The sequence below is a fragment of the Microcaecilia unicolor genome, chromosome 1, assembly GCF_901765095.1.
Source record: "Microcaecilia unicolor chromosome 1, aMicUni1.1, whole genome shotgun sequence".
Taxonomy (NCBI): Eukaryota; Metazoa; Chordata; class Amphibia; order Gymnophiona; family Siphonopidae; genus Microcaecilia; species Microcaecilia unicolor.
In genome coordinates, this window is record NC_044031.1 from 13,824,214 (window position 1) to 13,832,817 (window position 8,604).

The 8,604-nt window shown below is 42.7% G+C and overlaps 1 pseudogene; it reads right to left on the reverse strand.

Moving 5' to 3' along the window:
* Window positions 1-25: 25 nt before the first annotated feature.
* LOC115468684 lies at window positions 26-3,980 on the reverse strand (annotated as a pseudogene).
* Window positions 3,981-8,604: the final 4,624 nt, after the last annotated feature.

Here is an 8,604-nt window from a genome sequence, read left to right on the forward strand (position 1 = left end):
AGTGAAAGGGTTTCATTCCTGTGTGGAGTCTCTGGTGTTTTGTGAGGGTTGACTTCTGACTGAAGCTTTTATTACACTCAGTGCAGTGAAAGGGTTTCAATCCTGTGTGGATTCTCTGGTGTATATTGAGATTTCCCTTTTCAGTGAAACATTTACCACAATCAGCACATATGAATGGCTTCACACCCAAGTGGATTCGCTGGTGTATTGTTAACTTTGACTTCCGATTGAAGCTTTTATTACACTCAGTACAGTTAAAGGGCTTCATTCCTGTGTGGACACTCTGGTGTCGTATGAGGGTTGACTTCTGACTGAAGCATTTATTACACTCAGTGCAGTGAAAGGGTTTCATTCCTGTGTGTCTTCTCTGGTGTTTTGTGAGGTATGCCTTCTGACTGAATCTTTTATTACACTCAGTGCAGTGAAAGGGTTTCAGTCCTGTGTGGATTCTCTGGTGTATTGTGAGGTATGCCTTCTGACTGAATCTTTTATTACACTCAGTGCAGTGAAAGGGTTTCAGTCCTGTGTGGATTCTCTGGTGTATATTGAGGTTTCCCTTCTCAGTGAAACTTTTACCACAGTCAGCACATATGAATGGCTTCACACCCAAGTGAATTCTCTGGTGTATTGTTAAGTTTGACTTCCGATTGAAGCTTTTATTACACTCAGTACAGTTAAAGGGCTTCATTCCTGTGTGGACACTCTGGTGCAGTAAGAGGGATGACTTCTGACTGAAGCATTTATTACACTCAGTGCAGTGAAAGGGTTTCATTCCTGTGTGTCTTATCTGGTGTCTTGTGAGGTATGCCTTCTGACTGAATCTTTTATTACACTCAGCGCAGTGAAAGGGTTTCATTCCCGTGTGGACTCTCTGGTGTTTTGTGAGGGTTGACTTCTGACTAAAGCTTTTATTACACTCAGTGCAGTGAAAGGGTTTCAATCCCGTGTGGATTCTCTGGTGTATATTAAGGTTTCCCTTTTCAGTGAAACTTTTACCACAGTCAGCACATATGAATGGCTTCACACCCAAGTGTATTCTCTGGTGTATTGTTAACTTTGACTTCCGATTGAAGCTTTTATTACACTCAGTACAGTTAAAGGGCTTCATTCCTGTGTGGACACTCTGGTGTAGTATGAGGGTTGACTTCTGATTGAAGCATTTATTACACTCAGTGCAGTGAAAGGGTTTCAATCCTGTGTGGGTTCTCTGGTGTATTATGAGGGCTGCCTTCCTCTTGAATGTTTTATTACACTCAGCGCAGTGAAAGGGTTTCCATCCTGTGTGGATTCTCTGGTGTATACTGAGGTTTCCCTTCTCAGTGAAACTTTTACCACAGTCAGCACATATGAATGGCTTCACACCCAAGTGGATTCGCTGATGTATTGTTAATTTTGACTTCCGATTGAAGCTTTTATTACACTCAGTACAGTTAAAGGGCTTTGTTCCTGTGTGGACACTCTGGTGTTGTATGAGGGTTGATTTCTGACTGAAGCATTTATTACACTCAGTGCAGTGAAAGGGTTTCATTCCTGTGTGTCTTTTCTGGTGTCTTGTGAGGTATGCCTTCTGGCTGAATCTTTTATTACACTCAGTGCAGTGAAAGGGTTTCACTCCTGTGTGGATTCTCTGGTGTATTGTGAGGTATGCCTTCTGACTGAATCTTTTATTACACTCAGTGCAGTGAAAAGGTTTTAGTCCTGTGTGGATTCTCTGGTGTATATTGAGGTTTCCCTTCTCAGTGAAACTTTTACCACAGTCAGCACATATGAATGGCTTCACACCCAAGTGAATGCTCTGGTGTATTGTTAAGTTTGACTTCCGATTGAAGCTTTTATTACACTCAGTACAGTTAAAGGGCTTCATTCCAGTGTGGACACTCTGGTGTAGTATGAGGGTTGACTTCTGACTGAAGCATTTATTACACTCAGTGCAGTGAAAGGGTTTCATTCCTGTGTGTCTTATCTGGTGTCTTGTGAGGTATGCCTTCTGACTGAATCTTTTATTACACTCTGTGCAGTGAAAGGGTTTCATTCCTGTGTGGACTCTCTGGTGTTTTGTGAGGGTTGACTTCTGACTAAAGCTTTTATTACATTCAGTGCAGTGAAAGGGTTTCAATCCTGTGTGGATTCTCTGGTGTATATTGAGGTTTCCCTTTTCAGTGAAACTTTTACCACAATCAGCACATATGAATGGCTTCACACCCAAGTGGATTCTCTGGTGTACTGTTAACTTTGACTTCCGATTGAAGCTTTTATTACACTCAGAACAGTTAAAGGGCTTCATTCCTGTGTGGACACTCTGGTGTAGTATGAGGGTTGACTTCTGACTGAAGCCTTTATTACACTCAGTGCAGTGAAAGGGTTTCATTCCTGTGTGGAGTCTCTGGTGTCTTGAGAGGTATGCCTTGTGGCTGAATCTTTTATTACACTCAATGCAGTGAAAGGGTTTCATTCCTGTGTGGATTCTCTGGTGTATACTGAGGTTTCCCTTCTCAGTGAAACTTTTACCACAGTCAGCACATATGAATGGCTTCACACCCAAGTGGATTCTCTGGTGTATTGTTAACTTTGACTTCCGATTGAAGCTTTTATTACACTCAGTACAGTTAAAGGGCTTCATTCCTGTGTGGACAGTCTGGTGTTGTATGAGGGTTGACTTCTGACTGAAGCATTTATTACACTCAGTGCAGTGAAAGGGCTTCATTCCTGTGTGGATTCTCTGGTGTATATTGAGGTTTCCCTTCTCAGTGAAACTTTTACCACAGTCAGCACATTTGAATGGCTTCACTCCCAAGTGGATTCTCTTGTGTATTATGAGGGCTGCCTTCCGCTTGAAGCTTTTATTACACTCAGTGCAGTGAAAGGGTTTCAGACCTGTGTGGATTTGCCAGTGCCTTCGGAGTGTTTCCTTCTCAGTAAAGCTTTTACCACAATTGGCACAGGTAAATGGTTTCACTCCCCTGTGGATTCTCTGGTGTTTTCTGAGGTATGCCTTCTGACTAAAGGTTTTATTACACTCAGAACATATAAATGGCTTCTCTCCGATTTGGATTCTCTGGTGTGTCGTGAGGACTGGCATCTGACCAAAGCTGTTACACTCAGTACAGTTAAATGGTTTCACTCCTGTGTGGATTCTGTTGTGCATTGTGAGGTTTGTTTTCCAACAAGCGTTTGTATCACTATCCGCACAAGTATACAAGCTCTTGTTTTTCTGGTCTTTCAAGAAGTTTGTCTTCCTACAAAAGACATTTTCACCTTTAGTAGAAGCGATCAATTTCTCACCAGTTTGCATTTTATTATAATCTGTGAAAGCATCTTCATGACTGAAATTTTTTATATATGCAGTACTGGAAACTAGTGTCTCTCCTAGGTAGAATTTTGCATTTCCAATGAAGTTTTCTTCTTGATTGAAGTTTTGGTCACAACCAGGATATGAAGCTAGTCTCTCATTAGTGTTGGTTTTCTGGTATTTTGTAATATTTTCTCTATTGGGAAAGCTTTTCCCATATTCTGTACTTTTATATACTCTAGTTTCATGAATAATTTCAGGTTGCACTAGCTCTTTCTTCCTACTAAAACCTTTTCCAGACTCAGAAGATATAGAATATGTTTCTTTTATGCATGTTTTCTGTTGCCCGTGTAGTTCTGTCTTTTGACAGACGTTTTTCCCATAGTTCGTACATGTAGATGGTCTCTCTTCAGTATCGGATCTAGGATGTGATTTCAGAGTTAAATGATCGCAGAGGAATATCTCACATACATCACATAAACATCTTTGATCTCTCATCTGTATGATATTACTGGTACTGTGTTCACATGGAGCTGAGCCTTCTGTTGAATGCTTTTGTTTATTTACATTTTTTCCCCAGTCAGAACAGGAAGGAGTCTCCGCTTTCTCTCTTTCTGATAACATCTTTTCCCTTTTAGGTTTCTCACTGAGCTTCCAGTCATGTGACTTTGTATTACTGCTTCTGGAATCATCTTTTTCTATAAATAAATAAATATATATATATAAGAGCATTGCAGATTATTGTAGGAGAACAGTTTAGTAATACAAAAACCCTTCGTAAATCTGCCCCCCCCCCCCTCACAATCAAGTTGATATTTTCTTTTTTGTAATATCTTTATTAGAATCACACAATGATAAGAACAATATCTGTAAGAAGAGGTATAGCATGGTAATTTTTCAAGTTTCATCCCCCCACACGCATTCACTGCAAGAGATCAGACCGAACGCACATGTTGTTTCTTCACGGCAGTCTGATCCGCAAATAATAGAGCAAAACCTTACCACCCTCCACCCCTTCCTAAAGTCCAAGTTATAGGTTCAGCAAGTAGCTACGAGCATGATGTGGCAAGCGATCACACCCTGAGGATCAAATTTGTTGAAAAGACTTCCAGGCTCCAGGAAGCCACTGACTAGTGTACAGTCTTCATTAGATCGACAAGTTCATTCCTCCAATCAGCCTGTCTCCAACACATCAAAATATTCTTTCTGGATTAAAAAATAAGCCTTATGCAGCAGACAATTAGGGCCCGATCACAGACCCAAGGAAACAAAATTTCAAGAACTGAATGTCCACCCAGAGAGGCAGGCGTCTACCCAGTATTACTGAAAGATGCATCTGCACCCGCATCCAGAAAGGTCTTATTAAGGAGCAGGTACAGAACAGATGCACTAATGTAGCCGGCTAAGCTGTACAACTTGGACATTCTGCTGTTGCCACCATTTGAGCCAGAAAGGCCCGATTGAGGGAAATGTAACGTGTAGGACGCTTCAGGTGTTTGATGAGCAAACGCAGCTGATCACTCATAACTATTGAAGGTCCCGACTAGTTCTAAGATCAACAAGGCCCCCCTCCACCCTTCCTATCCACAGAAGGATCCATTGCAATATTAAAGCCCCTCATAACTAAAAGAGGGAAATGTAGATATGGTGCCACAACTTTAATGAGTGTCTGAAAGAAGGAGAGAGCGAAAATATTAGGGACACAAAGATTAAGAATGAGCTCTGAACAGTCCAATGCACCTCCCGTTCCACCAGCACCTTATGAATCTGCTATGGTATTGATATACTGATCATGAGTACTATCACCCCTGCACTATGGTTAGTACCAGATGAATAATGTACTGACCCCACGCAACTACGCTTCAATTTTTATTGTTCCTCATCATTTAGGTGGGTTTCCTGAAGACAGGCTTTTCCTTTCTCTCCTGTAAGATCTTTGTCCTCTTAATGGGCAAATTAATACCTGCCACATTCCAAGAACAAACCCTCAAGACTCACCCAGAACAAAAAGAACAGATTTTCCCAGGGACTCCCAGTGCCCAGGTTCCCCCTCATCATAACACAGACCATTAACAAAACACACCATACTCGCAGCCATCCACACAAGCAAACCTGCAGTACAACTTCCAACCCCCAAAACAACCTTCCCACCCAACCTCCTAACAAAACCCTTAACCCAGTCTTACACGTATCCAGAGAAAGATTCCCCTGTGAACCAACCTCCCCCCCCCCCTCTAATCCAAGCTCATACACACAAATCGTCCCCCAAACATACCCTCCCCCAAACCTAGCTCTTCACTAGGTTTGGGGTTGGTATGTTTGGGGGATGCTCAACTCAGCAGTCAAACCCAAAGCAAGACTGGAGATCACAAAACTACAGATCCCAAGCCAACAAAATTATTCCCTCATTAAGTTTCTCAGATAGTGTCCACACTCTAAAGGACGCTGAAATAGCTAGACCACATGCAACAAGCCTCTGATAGAGACTAGAGAGAAAGTGAATTAATCCGAGCTATAAAATCAGGCTCCCGATTCCGATGTAGATCAAATCCAAAAAGGCCCGTGTCTCTGCAGGGGTGTCATGGAAAACTGTATGGCCCTCGTGGATCACCCGAAGGTGGACTGGATAAAGAAGTGTGAAGCAGATCTGACACTTATTCAATACTGTGCATACATACAGAAAGAACTCAATACCATGGTTCAATGAAGAACTGAAAAATCTTAAAACTCAAGTTAGAAGGTTAGAACGAGCGTGGAATAAAAAGAAAAATGAACCCACACAATGCCTGGAAACAACTTTGAAGAAAATACAAATATACCATAAGACAAACCAAAAGACTATATTACAAAAATGAAATCAGACCAAACTACAAGGACACACATAAACTTTTCCAACTCGTGGATAAACTAATAGACACCACACCAGTCACAAACAACAGCAAAGACACACCAGGAGCCAATAGCCTCGCAAAGTATTTCAAGAAGAAAATCGTACAACTGCGACTCAAAATACCTGCCAGCCCCATTGAATATGCTGTATTCCTAGACTGTCTGGACCCAGACCCTGGAGTATATCCAGCAGATAGAACTTGGACCGAATTCGAGATACTATTGGAGGATCTCATCTCCCAAACGCTTAAAAGATTCGCCAAATCTCATTGCAAAGTAGACATATGCCCAAACAACCTTATGACATTGGCCCCTCAACAATTTATAATAGACCTAACAAAACACGTGAACTTTATGCTACAAAATGGACTCTTCCCGAAGGAGAAAGGAAACATTCTACTCACCCCTATACCCAAAGATGCAAAGAAAAATGCTAGTGAACTAACCAACTATAGGCCAGTAGCATCCATTCCCTAAATAACCAAAATAACAGAAGGGATGGTGACCAAACAACTCACAAACTATTTAAACAAGTTCTCAATATTACACGACTCCCAGTCAGGATTTCGGTCTAACCACAGTAATGAAACAGTACTAGTTACGCTCACAACTAAATTCAAACAAATGATTACAACTGGCAAGAACATACTACTTCTACAATTCGACATGTCTAGCGCCTTTGACATGGTTGATCACGGAATTCTACTATACATCCTCGAATACTTCGGTATCGGAGGCAACGTTCTCAATTGGTTCAAGGGGTTCCTATCCACACGCTCATATCAAGTGACATCAAATTCGATTACATCAACCACATGGACACTTGAATGCGGAGTTCCACAGGGATCCCCCCTTTCACCGACCTTATTCAACCTAATGATGATACCCTTGGCCAAACTACTATCAAACCAAAACCTCAACGCATACATATACGCTGATGACGTAACGATCTACATCCCATTTAAACAAGACTTAAAGGAAATTTCCAACGACATCAACCAAAGTCTACATATCATGCATTCATGGGCAGATGCATTCCAGCTGAAACTTAATGCAGAAAAAACCCAATGCCTAATACTCACCTCTCAACACAACACAAACAAATATACCACCATCAACACACCAAAACTGAACCTACCAATTTCGGACACCCTAAAAATTCTTGGAGTTACCATTGATCGACACCTAACACTTGAAAGTCACGCGAAAAACACATCCAAAAAGATGTGTAATGTATCTCCAAGGAGAGGTGAGCCCTTGAACACGGTGAAGGAAACCCTCACCGGGTTGTCGGCCCAAACCCTGAGTTCTCTCTGTGCCTCCCGCCATTCCCCAGGAGTTGAGCCCCTGAGTTCGGGCGGCCAGCAACAGAGAGAACAAAGTCCAGCACAGAGTCCACAGGGTTAGACCAAGCAGCAGGTCACAGCAAACCAGGGCTAGGCAACAGGTCAACACCAGGCAGCGGTCACTAGAAGGTCCAGGAACAGGCAGTGGTCAGTACCAGGCAGCAGTCAGAAGCAGGTCCAGGAACAGGCAGGGGTCAGTACCAGGCAGCAGTCAAAAGCAGGTCCAGGAACAGGCAGTGGTCAAAAGCAGGTCCAGGAACAGGCAGAGGTCAGAACCAGGTATCCGTCAGAAGTAGATCCAAAGCACTGCTACTAGTCAGCGAACCGAGTAGAGGCCGAAGCACTGATAGACTGAGGGCAGAGCCTTAAATAGGAAGGAATCAGGCTCAACCAGGCACAGCTGAAAACAAGATGGCAGCCCCCATCGGGAACACCCTGTGACCAAATAAGGGCTTTCTTCCTGCAGATGCCACCTCCAAGATGGCTGCCCTGGCCTAACAGCCCTCTCCAAGATGGCCGCCAAACCCTGGAATAAGCCTGAATCCAAGATGGCCACCAGTGCCCATGCTCAGAACAGCCAGGAAACGTGACAAGATGTTCCACTCAATGTGGAAATTAAAAAGAGTAAGACCATTCTTCCCAAGGACCGTCTTCCATAATCTGGTACAATCATTTGTACTCAGTCATCTAGACTACTGTAATGCACTCTACGCTGGCTGCAAAGAGCAAATACTCAATAAACTCCAGACAGCCCAGAACACAGCAGCCAGACTCATATTCGGAAAATCAAAATATGATGCTAAACCCCTAAGTGAGAAGCTACACTGGCTCCCACTCAAAGAACACATCGCGTTCAAGGTGTACCCTAGTTCACAAAATCATTCATGGCGATGCCCCAGCCTACATGTCAGACCTGATAGACCTACCACCCAGGAACGCTAAAAAATCATCTTGTACATTTCTTAATCTTCATTTCCCCAACTGTAAAGGTCTAAAATACAAACTAATGCACGCATCAACCTTTTCCTATATGAGCACACAATTCTGGAACGTGCTGCTGCGCAACCTAAAAACGATCCA